This window comes from Anabrus simplex, chromosome 5 (genome assembly GCF_040414725.1).
Source record: "Anabrus simplex isolate iqAnaSimp1 chromosome 5, ASM4041472v1, whole genome shotgun sequence".
Taxonomy (NCBI): Eukaryota; Metazoa; Arthropoda; class Insecta; order Orthoptera; family Tettigoniidae; genus Anabrus; species Anabrus simplex.
The window spans coordinates 266234153-266252066 of NC_090269.1; the positions used below are offsets into that span (position 1 = coordinate 266234153).

The 17914-nt window shown below is 40.2% G+C and overlaps 1 protein-coding gene across 2 annotated transcripts in view; it reads right to left on the reverse strand.

Moving 5' to 3' along the window:
* The window catches only part of BicD (protein bicaudal D), a 182938-nt gene that overhangs the window by 148842 nt on the left and 16182 nt on the right, over window positions 1-17914 (reverse strand). The window contains exon 1 of one of the 2 annotated variants that reach the window (XM_067147380.2): window positions 13503-13635. The exons of the other annotated variant lie outside the window; for it this stretch is intronic. The gene's annotated coding sequence lies outside the window, so the exon portion shown is untranslated. Of the gene's footprint in view, window positions 1-13502; window positions 13636-17914 lie in introns of those variants that run through there. 2 annotated transcript variants of the gene reach the window in all.

Below are 17914 nucleotides of genomic sequence, written 5' to 3' on the forward strand. Positions count from 1 at the left end.
TTTTATTATCAAGAAGAGGAACAATCAAAACATGGATCAAACAGTAATTAATTTCATGGAGAAATTAGTACTGCTTGCAATTAATGAGAACTTCTAGTCGCCATTCCAGTGAGAAAGAATGAAAAAAAGGTAATTCCACCTAAAGGCATTTTAATTTGACACCATTTAGGTTGCCTGCATGTTAGTTTCAACATTCTTTTTATTCTCCCAGATGGTAGAGAAAGAGATCTCTGTTGGGCAATCTATAGCAGAATTTAAATTAATTTTGTCTTATGAACACCAAATGCGTCACCAGAGATCTTTTACATGCTGATATCATATGACATTCTTCCACACTTAAAAAACAAAGACTACTTCTACAGAATCCGAACCTGCAATCTTAGGATCTTTCATTGTGAAATTACAAACAAGATTCACAATACTGTCAGTATAGGAAAATATTATGTCCAAAGAAATTTTATATAAGGCAACATCACACCCACTATAGTCACAGAAACTGGGAGCATTGATGATAAGTCGCCATCACAAGATGCTGAGCAGATGTGAGAGACACGTCTGGAATAGTACTGTACAGCAAATAATAAAGTGTGATTTTAAACTGGCAGGTTCATGGCTTCAAAAAAGTCCATGTGCAGAATCAATAATGTACAAATTAACCAATATCACACAGTAAAACTATAGGACAGAGTTATGGATGAAATGCTGCTGACAGGCCAATTGCATGAAATTTGACATCTTTCTTGAATGGCAGTATTGGTATAACAAATGTATTTGATACTATGTACTCTGGAATATTACATAATATCAGGAAACCTGTAACCCCTATAAGGCGCATCCCCAGGTGTTGGACAGAGGAACCCTACATTCAGTAGGGCTGGTTGAAATATCCAATACAACCTGCGGACTAACAGGTAGCCCGGTTCCTGGGAGCTTGAAAATGCTGGGACACCCTCTCTCCAGGGGTCATAAATATGAAGGGCCCATTACCAGGGTTATGGATGGTTTCAGTATGGCTCCTTTGAAATGATTGAAGAAGAGGTCTACGGAAACTGTGCTGACTGCCAGTATCAGCAGTAGGACAGGTGGCGGCTGAATTCAGCAGACGGGTCCATGGCAGAGTCTGGGTCTCGGCCGGAGAGATCAATCTGGCTTGGCATCATGCAGCAACCGGCTGTAAAACATTTGCCAAACTACAACTGATCATGAGAGTACGCTCCATAAAGATAAGGATAATAGATAGGTTGCCTCCCCGCAAAGGAGGTAGCCTCCCCATAAAAGTGAGGCTCAGAATAGCTCACCTCGCTGCTAAAGTGAGGTAAAAGTCATGACCGCTGCCCTGAAAAGAGGTAAAATGGTGAGAGAATTACCAAAAATGAGAGTTGGTACACGGAATCTCGGCACACTTACAGGCAAGACTTCTGAGCTAGCTGACGCTACGGAAAAACACAGATCGCACATCTTAGCTCTGCAAGAGACAAATAGAAAGTAGTAAAGCTAGAAATATTGGTTGTGGATACAAGTCCCTGTATAACGGTGTGAATAATTTGCAAAATGGAGTCAGCATAATCCTTGCTCAACACCTAATAACCAGGCTGATATCAGTCAACAGGGTAAGCAATCGTGTGATCGTAATAAAACTTGCAATGGATGACGATGTCTGCCTGAAAATAATCTCTGCTTACGCGCCTCAAGTTGGTTGTGATAGGACCTCCAAGCAGGAATTTTGGGAGAACTATTAGCATATGCTGCAACAGCTCCTGCCGAACGAGCATATTGTACCGGGAGGTACACCTCAACCCCGTGCATTTAAATGAAGCGCCTGGAAGAACGCTATCTAACACTTAAAGGTTACAACAGCTATTTCAAGAAGTTGGGACTTTTCTCCATAGATGTCTCTATTTAAGAACTGATGTCATGCACTTTGGTGCAAAGTGGAAGAACTAGAAATTGAAGGAAATTTTGTGTTTATAGGTTTTCAGAACTGAATTGACTTCTTTGTTATTGATACTCCAATAGTGTTGGTTACTGAATGCATGATTCGAAGCAGTGTATTGATTCATTCAAGTGTCCAAGTGAATCGATTCACAGGAACGGCGAGCTCACAGCTCACTAGCGGGACACTGGACGTTGGCGAGGAGCCGAGCTTCCACTGCAGCGAGACAGTGAACCATGGCACACCGAAAGAATCGTGGGAGCAAGCACGGCTCAGTGAGACACAAGATACACACGGCTCCTTATCGGCACGCTGGACACTGGCGGAGAGCCGAGCTTCCGCTGCAGCAAGACATACAGTGAATCATGGCACACAGAAAGAATGGTGGGTGCAAGCACAGCTCAGTGAGACACAAGATACACATGGCTCCTTATCGGCACACTGGACACTGGCGGGGAGCCGAACTTCCTCTGAAGCAATACATACAGAGCCATGGTACACTGTAAGAATCGTATGCTGTAATGGACTCTCGAGCTCAGCTCCATTGAAAATAATACCCACTTGCATTCACTGTCCTTTTCTTACAGGGAGGTTTAAATAATAGATGAATTTATTTGCAGTGTTAGAACGGTAGTCAAAACATAATTCTAAAGTAGCTAGTAAGTACGTAGGCTATTAGGTTATACTATTTATTAGTTTAATGAATCTTAGTATTAAAACTTAGTTGACATTTTACAGTTAATTAACTTGACTCTAGCTCGCCCTATGACAATGAGTCATGCTCATGACCACTCAAAAGTACCAGTTTTACATTGGGAAGAACGGCTTAGTATTCTCTCAGTTCGTATGTCACATCGTTGCACAAGACTTCAATCATATGTGGACAGTAAGTGAGCCGACTGACGCAATAATTTAACCAACAGATATTGAAACAGAAAACCAGTGGGCTACTGTACATCTCGGGTAGCCTATACAAAATATGACAATTTAAAAAATCCTCTGCTGATAAGAAAAATACATATTTTCAAAAATGACTGAGCGAGTTGGACGTGATTAGTATCGCGTAGCTATGCGCTTGCATTCGGGGGATGGTGGGTTCAAATCCCACAGTCGGCAGCCGTCAAGATGGTTTTCCATAGCTTCCCCATTTTCACAACAGGAAATGCTGGGACTGTACCTTAATTAAGGCCATGGCTGCTACCTTCCTAAAACCAGACCTTTCCCATCCTGCATCACCGGAAACCTTTGATGTATTAGAGTGACTAGCACTTTTTTCTAAGAAAGGAGTTCATAGTATGAAGACCAGATGGCAGCAGCGAGCACTGAATGCTGCTGCTGCTGTCTTACCAGTACATATTACACAAATGCAGTAGGAGCGGTGACTCAAATGTGCCGTGAATCGGATCATTGTATCGATTCATTAACGTGAAAGGAATCAAATGAATCGAATGTCCCATCACTATACTTCAAGGGTTGCAACACTTCTTACTGATTCCGCCAACTTTGGATTCTTGCCAAATAAAAATTTTGTGTATTTAATTCTCAGCCAATCAAATGCTTCTTGTAACTTTTCAACTGTCCAATAAAATGAGAGGGTGTGTCTGGTTTTAGTCCAAAGCCTTCTCGAACCTTTCTCTCGGGTATAAAAGCTGACGGTTTTATCAGTTAACTTGTCTTATTGATCGTTGTGCTATTGAGTGTGTGTGCTAAGAGAGGAGGCGGAGGCCTCATCCGTCGGCGAGCAGAACATCAGCTACGGTAATGGCCACCATTTTCCTATCTCAGTAGTTATTTGCGCAAGCTGACTTGAGGGGAAGGTTCCAATCTTTAACTATGTAACAGTCAATTTCCTAAAATGTAAACTTTCTTCCTTCTCATGTAAAAGTTCCAGAAAGTCCAAAGTACTTAAACTGAAACCCGGCGATAGAGAGTGCGTTACCCTCTCGAGTTCCCATTCAATTAGTCTTGAGGGGACTATGATTTTGTAACTGTTTTCACTATTGTAAATTGTAACTTAGCTTGTCCATCTAGTCACCTCTGTAGTTTAGGATTAGCCTGTGCATCGTCAGACCACAAGCCCAAGTAGGGTTTTAATTTTTGATTTCAAGGAGCGCAAGTTTCCGCCTCCATACATTTTGATTTTTTGGGCCAGTAATTTAACCTGTTATTTTTCACAAAGGCCTGGTAGAATGGGTACTCGATACCCTGTGTAAACTTAAAAACCGATTGATATGGTCTTGTTAAAGGTATATTGTGCCTAGAGAGGCCAGAAAGTGTAAATTTTATTGAGCAAGATGCTCTAATCACAAGTGTAATAGTTAAAGGCTGTAAGGGTTTGAGAGCGCAGTCTCCTTGGTTGAATCATAGAGCATAGAGGCTCTTTTCTTGTAATGTAATAGATATTTGTGTAATATTGAGTGGTGCCTTTGGAAGGCCGTAACTTGTAACCATTGGAGCAAAGTGCTCTTGAAAATTGTGTTTTGAATATCCTGTAAAAGAAATTGGGAGATTCGTCTCCTACACTATTTGTCTGAACACTAGATTAGTGATGTAGGGACTTCTGTAAATAGGGAGCTCAAACTGTAATGAACCTTTTCTAGGTTTATCTCTTCTGTACCTGAAATCTGTTGTTTCTTCCCTTGTTATTTGTTAAAATTTAATATCTGAAAAGAAATAACCTTTATTTTTAAAGTTTTAAATTAATCTTTGACTATTGAAGATAGACTCATTCAAACCAGCACTTTCTTTCACCTCTCTGTGTTCCACGGAAAACTCGGTAACACATATAATCACTTTGGGTGATCTCAATGGCCACGCTGGACAGGAAGGAAGGTCAAGTAATGAGAACCATTACCTCCCACAGAATGGAAAAGTACAAACCAAAAGTTTTCCAGTACAAAGGAAAGGATTGATGCTACTCCCAGAAAGCAAAGTAACACTAGAAATATGCTTTTTTTAAATGCACAGATTTTTGGTGACAAGGATATAGGGTTAGGAATGGAGTGTCATGGCCTCAGGTATGAAAACGTGAAACACTAAAAATCCATTCTCAGGGTGGTTGTTGACACAATATTAATAACAAAGCGATGTTTATTTCTTTCAACTAAGTAAACCACTTACTTAGTACAGGAAACAGTAAATACAAAATGTGACAACCATGTTATAAACCTCTTGTGTTTTTAAGTAACCTTCTTCTGTAGGCAATCAATTAAGTGTACCGATGTTGAGCTAGTCAAAATACAATACAGACATACAACATATGAAGAATAAACGAGGAACAGAGGAAAGATTCCTGGCTTTACTTGAATTATTTCAACCTACCATCACGCATACAGTTCAGCTTTGTATCCTCACAGCACCATACAAAAAATCCAGTTCTTATCAGTTAGAGCAGATGATTGTATAAAACAATAGCAGTTGACATTGGGGACATTGAAGTGATATGGATGTATAAACCACCATCTGTGTAATGGCCAGATAAGTTGCTTCCTATCCAGTTATCCAGCAATATACTGGCAACTTACACAGCCACCACTCAAATAGGAAATAAGAGGCTGAAGATGCAAGTGGGTCAAAACTTGTGTAAGATGGTCTGAAGTCAATAAAATGCACTTGATTTCCAGATCTAAGACAAGGGAACTCTCAAACTGGCATACAGACAGCAAGAATACAATCCATAATATGATCTCTTACACAGCCTGGATGTGTCCAGAAGACAGAAGTGAATACACTTGAGAGCATGAATTTTTAATATTCCAGCAGGAAATTTTGGGCGCTTCCTATGGAAACTTGATAGCAGCAATGCTAACTGCACAAGTGACAAGGCTCATGTTTGTTGTTATTTGGGTCATCAATCCACAGACTAGTTTGATGCAGTGCTCCATGCCACCCTATCCTGTGCCAAGCTTTTCATTTCTACACAACTACCTACATCCTCCATCTACTCTAATCTGTTTGACATATTCATGCCTTGGTTTACCCATACCATTTTTTTACCATCTACACTCCTCTAAATAACTAAGTGAACAAGTCCTGGGTATCTTAACCCAATCACATCATTTGACGACCCTAGCTTGCAAAAGTTATTCGTGGCATATAAATCCAATAACGAGCTCAGCTCGCGGCGATGCACTGCTGTATATCAATACATGTAGTTCAGTTACTAACTCACAGATGCCACTTGTATGCATTCTGAGCTGAAGTTTAAGACATGTGACTTTGGTTATTTCCCGCGCTCCAGGTTTTCACACACTTCTAGAACAAGAGATAAAAGAATCTTTGTTCATATTATTTTGCTAACGTCAGTTGCAATCATGGTGTCAAGCAGATGTGTTGGTGTTGATGAAGATGGAATACGACAGCTAATAGTGTTTTAGAAAGTGATTATAAAGACAGTGATGTTTGTGACGACAAAATAGACCCTGAAGGTCTTAGTTCGAGTTCGAGTGATGCGTGTAGTAATGCTGATGACACAGAAAGCGATAAAATGATAATGGTAGGCAAGCCTACAGCGAGACCATGTGACCTCCTGAGAAGCCGTAGTTTTGTGTAGGCTGTGGATATGTCATTGAAATCTACGGGCTTTTAACTCCTAAAGGGGCAAGACCCCTCAGTGTGTTTTTGTGGTGCCGACTTCACCGTGGCCCACATCCTCACAGTATGTGCCGTAGTGCAGCATTTAAATGGGTTTTCTCAGTGAACTGCTACGGTATTTAAATAGGATGCGAATGGGTTAAGATGTATCCTATCATTCTCTCCTTCTGGTCAAATCGTTCTCCCACCGGGCGAGTTGGCCGAGCGCGTAGAGGCGCGCGGCTGTGAGCTTGCATCCGGGAGATAGTAGGTTCGAATCCCACTATCGGCAGCCCTGAAGATGGTTTTCCGTGGTTTCCCATTTTCACACCAGGCAAATGCTGGGGCTGTACCTCAATTAAGGCCACGGCCGCTTCCTTCCAACTCCTAGGCCTTTCCTATCCCATCGTCGCCATAAGACCTATCTGTGTCGGTGCGACGTAAAGCCCCTAGCAAAAAAAAAAAAATCGTTCTCCTCTCACCAATTCCATTTAGTATCTCTTCACTGGTGATTTGATCTACCCACCTCCACTTCAGCATTGTTATGTAACACCACATTTCAAACACTTCTCTTTCTTTCTGAGCTAGCTACTGTCAATGTTTCACAGTCATAAAATGCCACGCTCCAAACAAGTCTTCCAAAAACATATCATTCTTATATCAATGTTCAAAGTGAGCAAATGTCTTTTCTTAAGAAAGACTTTCCTTGCTTGTGCTACTCTGCATTTTATGTCATTCTTACTTCTGTCATAGTTAGTTATTCTACTACCCAAGTAACAATATTTATCTACATTCTTTAAGACTTTATTTTCTAATCTAATATTGTTTGCATCACCCGACTTACTTTTGTTTTGAATTTGTTTGCATCTTGTATTCCTTCTCTAAGACTGTGCCTATCCTATTCAATAATTTCTCCAGATTCAGGTAAAATAATATTATCGGTAAATCTCAGAGTTTTGATTTCCTCTCCCTGGATTGTAATTCCCTTCCTCTCTCATTTCCTTTACTGCTTGTTCTATATAAACATTGAAAAGGAGAAGGGTTCAAACTGTAGACCTCTCTGGATTTCTGCTTCTTTTTCATAGCACTTGATTATTACCGCAAAATGATTTTTGTACAGAGTAGATAATCCTTCTTTCTTGGTATGTGATCCTGATCACCTTCAGAATCTCAAATAGCTTGGTGTAATCTTTAATACTGAATTCCTTTTCTAGATCTATCAATGTCATGTACATGAACTTGTTCTTCTTAATTTGATCCTCTAAGATCACATGTAAAGTTGGATTGTTTCACGTGTTCCTACATTTCTTCCGAAGCCAAACTGATCTTCTCCCTACTCAGCTTCAACTTGTCTATCCATTCTTCTGTAAATAATATATGTTAAAATTTTGCAAGCATGAGATACTAAAGTAATGGTGCAGTAGTTTTTACACGTCAGCCCCTGCTTTCTTGGGAATAAGTATAACAACATTCTGTCTGAAATCGGATGACACTTCTCCTGTAGCATACATCTTACACACTAAATGAAATAACTTTACCATGCCAGTTTTTCCGAAGGCAATCAGTAATGCTGAGGGCACTGTGTATGTCATCAATTCCAGGTGATGTTTCTATTTAGGTCATTCAAACCTCAAGTCAAATTCTGATCTAAAATATAGGGTCTCCCATTCATCAACATCAATAGCCTCTTCTTGTTCCAGAACCTTCTCATAAAGATCTTTCCCTTTGTCTCTGCCATCTTTCTGCCTTGTCGTCTTTCCCTAAAAGTGGTTTTCCACCTGAGCTCTTAATACTCATACATGGAGTTTTAATTTCTCCAAAGGTTTCTTCAATTTTCCTACATGCAACATGTATCTTTCCTACAACCATACAACCTTTAAAATCCTTGCACTTCTCATTTAGCCATTCTTCCTTTGCTGCCCTCCACTTTCTAACTCATTCTTTGTTCGTCTATATTCTTGTCCTTTTTTTCATTCCCTGAGTTATCCAATGGTACTTAATTGATCTTCTCTTTCTTTCCAAACCTTTCTTCAGCAGCCCTACTGATCTCATTCTTCACAACTGTATACAACCCCAAATCTGGTTGCAGACCACATTGTGAATATTTCAAGGGCTCCTATTGATAAGAAACACATTGTTCGGGTGTAGAAATTGCTGAAGCAACTACTCTCAAACTACCTCATCTTCCTCATGCCCATTCACTCTCTTGGATGTCAAACCGCACAAAGCAGCTGGTTTTGATGGAATATTCCCAAGTTTCTTACCACTAGTGAACCTCAAACAAGGCTATGGCCAACTGCATTCTTTTGTGATAGCTTAACAACTACGAAATTACAGCCCGAGTTAAAGGGAACTAAAATCATAGCCATTCCGAAGCCTTGAAAACCAATTGACTAGGCTGAGAGCTATTGACCAATAGCCCTTCTAGTCCTTGAGATATTTATTTACAACAGAATCAGTACAATGTTTAATGAAATCATTCCAACTGAGCAAGCTGGCTTCAGACCGAACCATAGTTATGTTGATCAAGCAATGGCCTTCATGACATCCACTGAAACGGGCTTTCGAAGATACACAAAGACCTGCACAGTATTTGTTTGATCTGAAAGCAGCCTATGAACTGTTTGCAGAGTGGGACTTACATTCAAATTATTACAAGTATACTGGAACCTCGATTATCCATTCCCGGAACTTACCGTTTATAGTTCTGCCTTTGAGCTCGATCCCAGTGCCATATCATCAGCATACATTATTAAAGTAGTCTCAGGAGAGTCCATCATTATTCGTGTGATATCTGCCATTGCTACGTTGAATAGAAGCTAACTTAGGGGGTCTCCTTGAAGTACACCATTTGTTTGAATTACTTTCCTGGATGAGTATACTCTATCTTCAATTTTAATTAGGTTGTAGTCCAGTATGGTCTCAATGATTCTCATGAGCGAGTTTTCATTATTCAGGTGATTCGCTACAATAGTTGCAAATGTTTTGTACAGATTGCTTTGTAGAGCTATACCTCTATATGAGTCGGGGTTGTCAGTTTCTCCTTTCCCTTTGTAGAGTATCTTCAGCGTGGCCGATCTCCAAGCTTCCGGTATTGTGTCTTAATTTAGACATTTGTTGAATAGTTCTGTCCAAAGCTGCAGTAAATAGTCTTGTGTACTTTTTAAGTGTTCTATATATATACTGTCCGGTCCTGCTGTCTTCCCTTTTTCTTTTTTTTTTCCTTTACTGATAGCCATCTGTACTTCCCCATGGTTAGTCTAATTTCATGTTCTGGATTGACAGAGTGGTTTGCGCTGACACTTGTTTCCCTGCTGTCTCTGTTCAGAAGCACTGAGAAGTGTTTTTCCCATATTTCCATTGGTATTTCCCTCGCTCTGCACATTTGCTTTTTCTTGAGGGCAACAAATGGGTCTCTTTCTGCTTCAACTACAACCTTAATGACTTCTGTTTTGCATATTCAACAGCCAAATACTGTTCCTCGGTGTGGTTAAACACATGTGCAATAAGGGTAGGTATTCAGTTGAACAAATAAATGAAGATAACCTCCAGAACAATTCAGGCTACTCCAACATACTGGCTACCATTTCTCTCCCATATTGCTTCAACAGATCTGCAGCAATCAAACTCATTATTAATTTGAGAGTACAATAAGATCTTGTTCAGCATTCTCTTACCTATCCAAAGGGACATAAAGAACCTTTGTAGCCATACACTAAAATCCCACCATCCTTTAATCATCACAGGCATGGAGCTTTCAGAAACAGATTTTAGTCTAAAGGAGAGATGGCAATAGCAATGTACACTTGTAGCTCCAGAGTAGTTCAGAACGTTCAATCCACATCAAGCTCCAGAAAGCTTCAATCTACTTTGCAGGACTTGGTCAGCCTTAAATTGGTTTTACAAAATACAGGGCCAATGTGTAGTATGCAAACCTTTTCTTGATACCAAGTTCCGATTCAGCACTAGGGAGCTCAGGTATCAAGAAATGGTTCACATACTATGCACACCCACTTCATAAGTTAGGCTTCCAGGGATCAACAGACTGTGGAACACATCTTTCCAGAATGTCCACTGTGCTCATAACAAGGACCACAGGCAGACCTTGTAAATGCTGCATCATTAAAACAGTGGCTTAATGAAGTTTTTCAAATCTAAAGCAGCAATTTTTATAATTCTGATGGCATGGTTGTTGACTTCTCACTGCTGTATATATTGTACATTACATCAATTTATTTCCTCAATCTGTATGTAGTGCCAAGGTCACCTTAAAATCACATATGCATATACTGGCATTATATTTCCATAAATGGAGATTACAACAAAGTATAAACAAGTCGGCTTGTTTCCATGTCAATTACAAGATGGCAGGCACACAGTTGGGAATCTCTCTCAATGGCACCGTGCTTCATCACATCCTCATCTAGGCTATCACCATAAGTTGCATCATCAAAACTTATACCTAATATGATACTATGTAGTACATCTGTACATGCTATTGTTGCATATTCAAAAATTACTTCTGAACATCAGACTCTTGTCATAAACCTACTTATCTCAAATACACATAGAACATGAAATAAGCACATAATGTCTTTCATCGTTGTCATTGCCGTAAGTTATACTATAAAATCTGTCAAGGACATGAAATATCTCACTAAAAAAGCAGAACAGTAGCAGACACATGAAAGCATAAGAAAGCACTAATAATACATGCCACACTAATGCAAGTATTCTGACAGCCACCTTTTAATCTAAACATTTATCCAGCATTACATTATGTGAAGAATGAATAAAGCATTTAACTTTGTGCAGCCAAAATGCGAAAGGAAGCAGGACAATCTAAATACGAAAATATTATCAGAATGCTCCTCCCAGAGGAAATACTGATTCACACTACTTGCAACCTCGCAGTTTTAATAATACTTTACCATTTGATCAATAATTCCTCACCAAAGGTCAAATATTGTTAATATGAAAAAAATTAAGAATATTTGTATTTGAACCCTTAGCAGTCTATTATGCTTCACTTCTTTCACAAGTCTACTAATATTTATTTTTCTGGAAAAGATTTATCGCTAACTATTAAGGTTAAACTGTTTTACACTAATCTCAAACCAAAATTTACAAAAATTTCATGATTACATAAATGCACTATCTGTCAATATCTTTCTCCTACCAGAACTCAGTTTTACTCTCTGTATAGCAAGTCTCAAAACAAATGCCTCGACAAAGTCCTAGTTTCACTGAAAAGGTAGATGATGATGCTTGTTATTTAAAGGGACCTAACATCTAGGTCATCAGCCCCTAACGGTACAAGGTGAAACAAACTGTAATAATTAAAATTTTAAAATGTATTCACTAGTAGAATTTAAACAATGATGAAAAATGAATATGAAGACAGAATAATCAGTGGATTTCATTTGCAATGCCTTGTTTTCTTATAAAATTGATTTTAAAATAGATTAAAATGTAATAAAATGAAATGAGGCATTGCCTTTGAAGTGAAATCATGATTTCATGCAAATTAAAAGTTTAAAAAACAAATTAAAAATACACAGATACAGACTAAAAATGAGTCAACAGAATAAAAATGTAGTTAAAAATAAAATAAAAATTACAAACATAAAGAGCAATGGTAAAACAGGTCACTATACTTCATAAAATGGATAATGAGGTCTGCTGACTGCTAGTCATCTCGGAGAATGAAGGAGATGGTACTCGCAAGTTGTAGACTATGGCTCAGATCGGCCAAATCCGTGCACTCCGTAAGTATGTGTACTATGATCAGATGACTGACACAATTACAGACCAGGGTGGCCTTCTCCCTTCAGTAAGTAGGAGTGCATCGCTATACCATGGTTGATCCGAAGATGACATACTACCACTGCTTCTCTCAGAGAAACCTGAAAGGAAGTCTTCACCTTCACAGTTCCTTTAATCATTCTCAGCCACTCCAACTCCCAACGGAACATTACCAGATGCCTCAGATGAGAATGAATATCACTGGCTGGAACCTTGTAAGGCAACAGGAGCAGTGTGACCATCTCCTTGGCAACCAGCTAACTCGTTTACAGCTACTCCCATGTGGCTTGGGAGCCACAAAAGTGTCTTTCTAGTGCTAGCAATCTAACACTTGGCCAGCAGGTCCTGGATATGCTGACCGGAGGGTGCCGCAGAAAACATATATCAATAGATTGTAATGAGCTCAAAGAGTCAGTACACAGCAGAAAGTACCAACGTTCATTGGTCAGCACATCCTGCAGAGCTTCAGGGATAGCACAGAACTCTGCTGTGTACACACTACAGATTTTCGGAAGAGGAAAAAGAAACTGCTCATTATCGACAACAAATGCACAGCCTACTTTCGCTTCTGCCCTCAAACCATCCGTGTAAATAACTACTGAACATGGAGGTCAGGCAACAACGGATAGAAAGAGCCTCCAACAAATGGAGGTGTCCGTTTTCACCTTTGGCCCAGTATGCAAATCGAGGATGATTGAAGGTCATTGAATTAGCCACGGAGGTATCTTACTTGGTCATCTAACATGACGAGCAACTTAAGGTACATCAAACGATCTGTAAATGCTATCCAAGCGTATATCAACCAGCTGCGTAGCTCATGGATAAACAGCATACATCCAATGTTTTGCACTGTTGAATATGCAGAGAAAGCTAGGGTGAAGTGGCCTATAAGACTGATGCGAAATTGACCTTGTTCATAAACAGAAGAACCGCCCATCACAGGATATACTGGAAACTGTGATTTTGATGCACCAATCAGTTGCTGACACATTTCACATGTCTGCGAGTTCGAACACCGAAAACATTGCTCAAGTAAAAGAAAGCCTGGAACAAAGTCTAACAAAATTTCAGTGCCATATATCTGTGCATGTGGGAATCAAGAGATCGTCATGTCGAAACATTATCAAAAAGGACCTGCATCTGTATCCTTACAAATTTACTGTTGTGCATGCGTTAAAGCGTCCAGACGAACCTTTGTGTGTTGAGTTCTACTGGCAGTTTCTAAGTGAAGTGGAGTTTTGGCTTCTGGATCCTCAGCTTTTCATTTCTTCAGATGAGGCCTGGTTCAGCCTGTCAGGGTATGTGAACTCACAGAACACGCGCCATTATGCATCAGAAAATCCCTATCAGTACACTGAAAAGCTGTTGCATAATCTCAAGATTGGTGTGCAATGTCTGGTATCTGCACAGTAACATGATTCTTTCACCAAACTGTTAATGCTAACCGATATGTCCGAATACGGTTTAATCTATATGATGATCAACTCACAGAAGGTGAACTGTATGGATATTTTCAGCAAGACAAGAGCAACAGGTGTACTCCAATAATCCTACAGCTATTGCTACGCATCTCACAATTTAACAAATCGAGCATATAGCTGCATCAATGTCAATGGTGGCCATTTCCATTATCTTCTGCGATGTTCATTAACGAGGGTCAATCCCGCATCAGTTCTATTGTAAATATTTTCTGGGCCAGTTTTATTTTGCCCACCCGGTATTTGTTGGTACCTCAGGTGTAAAGCTGACGCACCAGATTCAACGAGCAGGCTAGCAATGGGGCTTGTACAAAATGTTCCCGTTACCAAGTTAACTCCACTGTGGTGGACGCTATTCAGTTTCACAAGGATGCTTTGTCTTGCTGATCCATATGCTGCACTGCCGTAGTCGAACCTGGATAAAATACGTGCCCTGTAAAATTGTAGGCCTAGAATCACCGTGTGGTCTGCCCTCCCAAGTAGTGCCGCTAAGAAAAGTTCAAAATATTCAGTTTGTTAGCACATTTGACCTTCACAGTTTGTTAGCACATTTGACCTTCAACTGACGCACCTGTGGCTACCACGATACAACAGTATCGAAGGAACTGGTGTCAACCACAGAAAAAGTGACACCCACTACCGAAATAAAGCTCAGGATGGGGGTGAAGAACGCGCTTCAGGCAGAAGTGACCAGGTCTTTGCAGTTGAAAATCAAAAGCCATGTTCTAAGATCCACTGTTCCACATATAGTGACGGTACTACTGCTGAACCAGCAGCAGCAACAATACAGTTTATGAGAATCACGAACAGAGTGACACTAAGAACCAATCCCTGTGGGACTTCACTTTCCTGCACATGATATTGCGAATATGCCCCCCCTCTACTCGGACATGAAATAGACAGAGACAAATAATTTGCAATAAAAATTGGCAAGTTTGCTTGGAACATCCATTAATGCAGGACTGAAAGAATGCCATATCACCATGTGATGTCATAGATCTTTCTAAATCAAAGAAAACAGTCACCAATTTCTGTTTCTGGAGAAACATGTCCCAGACAGTACTCTCCAGGCATACCAAGTGGTCGGTGATGGATCAGGCAGCACAAAAAACCACACTGATAGTCGGATAAAAGTCCCCTTTTCTCCAAACACAAGATAAGTCAGCAATTCACCATCCTCTCAAATAGTCTACACAGACAGTAAGACAAATAGGTCTGTAACATCCTGCATACTTAGGATGTTTGTCAGGCCTGAGGAAAGGAATTATTATTCCCTTTCACCACTGTGACGGAAACTCGCCCTCAATCCAGATTTAGTTGAACACCCCCAGAAGATATAAGAGGCCATTCTCGCTAAGGTGATTCAACATCTGGTTATGGACATTATGTAGTCCGGGAGCAGTGTCCTTGTAAAGCGCCAAAGCGTTCAATCAATCAATACAGATCTGCATTTAGGGCAGTCGCCCAGGTGGCAGATTCCCTAACTGTTGTTTTCCTAGCCTTTTCCTAAATGATTTCAAAGAAATTTGAAATTTATTGAACATCTCCCTTGGTAAGTTATTCCAATCCCTAACTCCCCTTCCTATAAATGAATATTTGCCCCAATTTGTCCTCTGGAATTCCAACTTTATCTTCATATTGTGATCTTTCCTACTTTCATACACGCCACTCAAACTTATTCATCTACGTATGTCATTCCACACCATCTCTCCGCTGACAGCTCGGAACATACCACCTAATCGAGCAGCTCTCCTTCTTTCTCTCAATTCTTCCCAGCCCAAACTTTGCAACATTTCTGTAACGCTACTCTTTTGTCGGAAATCACCCAGAACAAATCGAGCTGCTTTTCTTTGGATTTTTTCCAGTTCTTGAATCAGGTAATGTTGGTGAGGGTCCCATACACTGGAACCATACTCTAGTTGGGGTCTTACCAGAGACTTATATGCCCTCTCCTTTACATCCTTACTACAACCCCTAAACACCCTCATAATCATGTGCAGAGATCTGTACCCTTTGTTTACAATACCATTCATGTGATTACCCCAATAAAGATCTTTCCTTATATTAACACCTAGATACTTACAATGATCCCCAAAAGGAACTTTCACCCCCATCAACGCAGTAATTAAAACTGAGAGGACTTTTCCTATTTGTGAAACTCACAACCTGACTTTTAACCCCGTTTATCAACATACCATTGCCTACTGTCCATCTCACAACATTTTCGAGGTCACGTTGCAGTTGCTCATAATCTTGTAACTTATTTATTACTCTATAGAGAATAACATCATCTGCAAAAAGCCTTACCTCTGATTCCACTCCTTTACTCATATAATTTATATATAAGAAAACATAAAGGTCGGATAATACTGCCTTGAGGAATTCCCCTCTTAATTATTACAGGGTCAGATAAAGCTTCACCTACTCTAATTCTCTGAGATCACAGAGCTCGATAGCAGCAGTCGCTTAAGTGCGGCCAGTATCCAGTAATCGGGAGATAGTGGGTTCGAGCCCCACTGTCGGCAGCCCTGAAGATGGTTTTCCGTGGTTTCCCATTTTCACAGCAGGCAAATGCCAGTGCTGTACCTTAATTAAGGCCACGGCCGCTTCCTTCCACTTCCTAGGCCTTTCCTATCCCATCGTCGCCGAAAGACATATCTGTGTCGGTGCGACGTAAAGCAAATAGGAAAAAAAAAAATTCTCTGAGATCTATTTTCTAGAAATATAGCAACCCATTCAGTCACTCTTTTGTCTAGTCTAATTGCACTCATTTTAGCCAGTAGTCTCCCATGATCCACCCTATCAAATGCTTTAGACAGGTCAATCGCGATACAGTCCATTTGACCTCCAGAATCCAAGATATCTGCTATATCTTGCTGGAATCCTACAAGTTGAGCTTCAGTGGAATAACCTTTCCTAAAACCGAACTGCCTTCTATCGAACCAGTTATTAATTTCACAAACATGGCCTAGTATACCTCCTCCGACCAAACAATAATCAATAAGTACTTCAGATATGGTACGATATCCCAACCCATTGTCTTTAGTATATACCCAGAAATCTTATCAATTCCAGCCACTTTTCTAGTTTTCAACTTTTGTATCTTATTGTATATGTCATTGTTATCATATGTAAATTTTAATACTTCTTTAGCCTTAGTCTCCTCCTCTATCTGGACAGAGTTCCGACTACGTAAAGGGCATGTTATAATCTTATGCAGCTTAAGTGCCAAAACTCAAATGATGGCACTCTGCCTCCCGCGTCAGAGCTAGGAAATCAGGATGACAATTGCCAGAATGAAACACAAAACGCATATGTGAAATGGCTTGTTAGACGATTAGCAACCGTGGGTGGATCAGTGATGATGCTGCCTGCAATGGAAACTGCCGGTATTGAGGATCGTCGTTGCACACCTGAAATGCATCTAAGTTTAGTCCACACTTGAGATATCTGTGTATGTGACATCATGGACGACACACATCTGTCCCATAAAGATTTCTTACTCTGTCAAATAAGAACTTGCGCCTTATTGCGAAGTTTTTTTAAAAATGTTACCCTCTTGGCCACAGCAAGCTGCTTACGATAACATTTAATGAGCATGACATCATTATTCTATAGCTGCTGCAATTTCTTCATTCCACCACAGAGTGAGTTTTCGTTGAGGGGTCCCAGAAAAAGATGGAATGGGCTTCTCAACAGCAGCAAGGATAACATGTTGTTGTCTACACTCTGGCTATTCGCATCATTATAGACAGCTAGTGATATGAACTTTGCCCAATCAGGACGTTTAAGAATCCATCGAGAATGGGGAAATGGTCAATGTCACAGAGGTCAACCTGTACATCCCTCCAAAGCAGGGGAACGACAGCATGGCTGCATAGACTAATGTCAATGCAGGGGAAGGTACCATGCGCTACGCTGAAGTATGTTGGTTCCTCTGTATTCAAAATGCATAAATCCAGCTCTCCTATTAACTGTTCCTACTCCCTTTCTCTCGGACAAGGCATTTCAGAGCCCAATAATGGGTGATGGGTGTTAAAGTTACCTAATAAGAGAAAAGGAGGTGGGAGATGATCTATAAGATCAATTAGGCTACATCTTTGATATTAAGAGGCTGGTCTGGTGG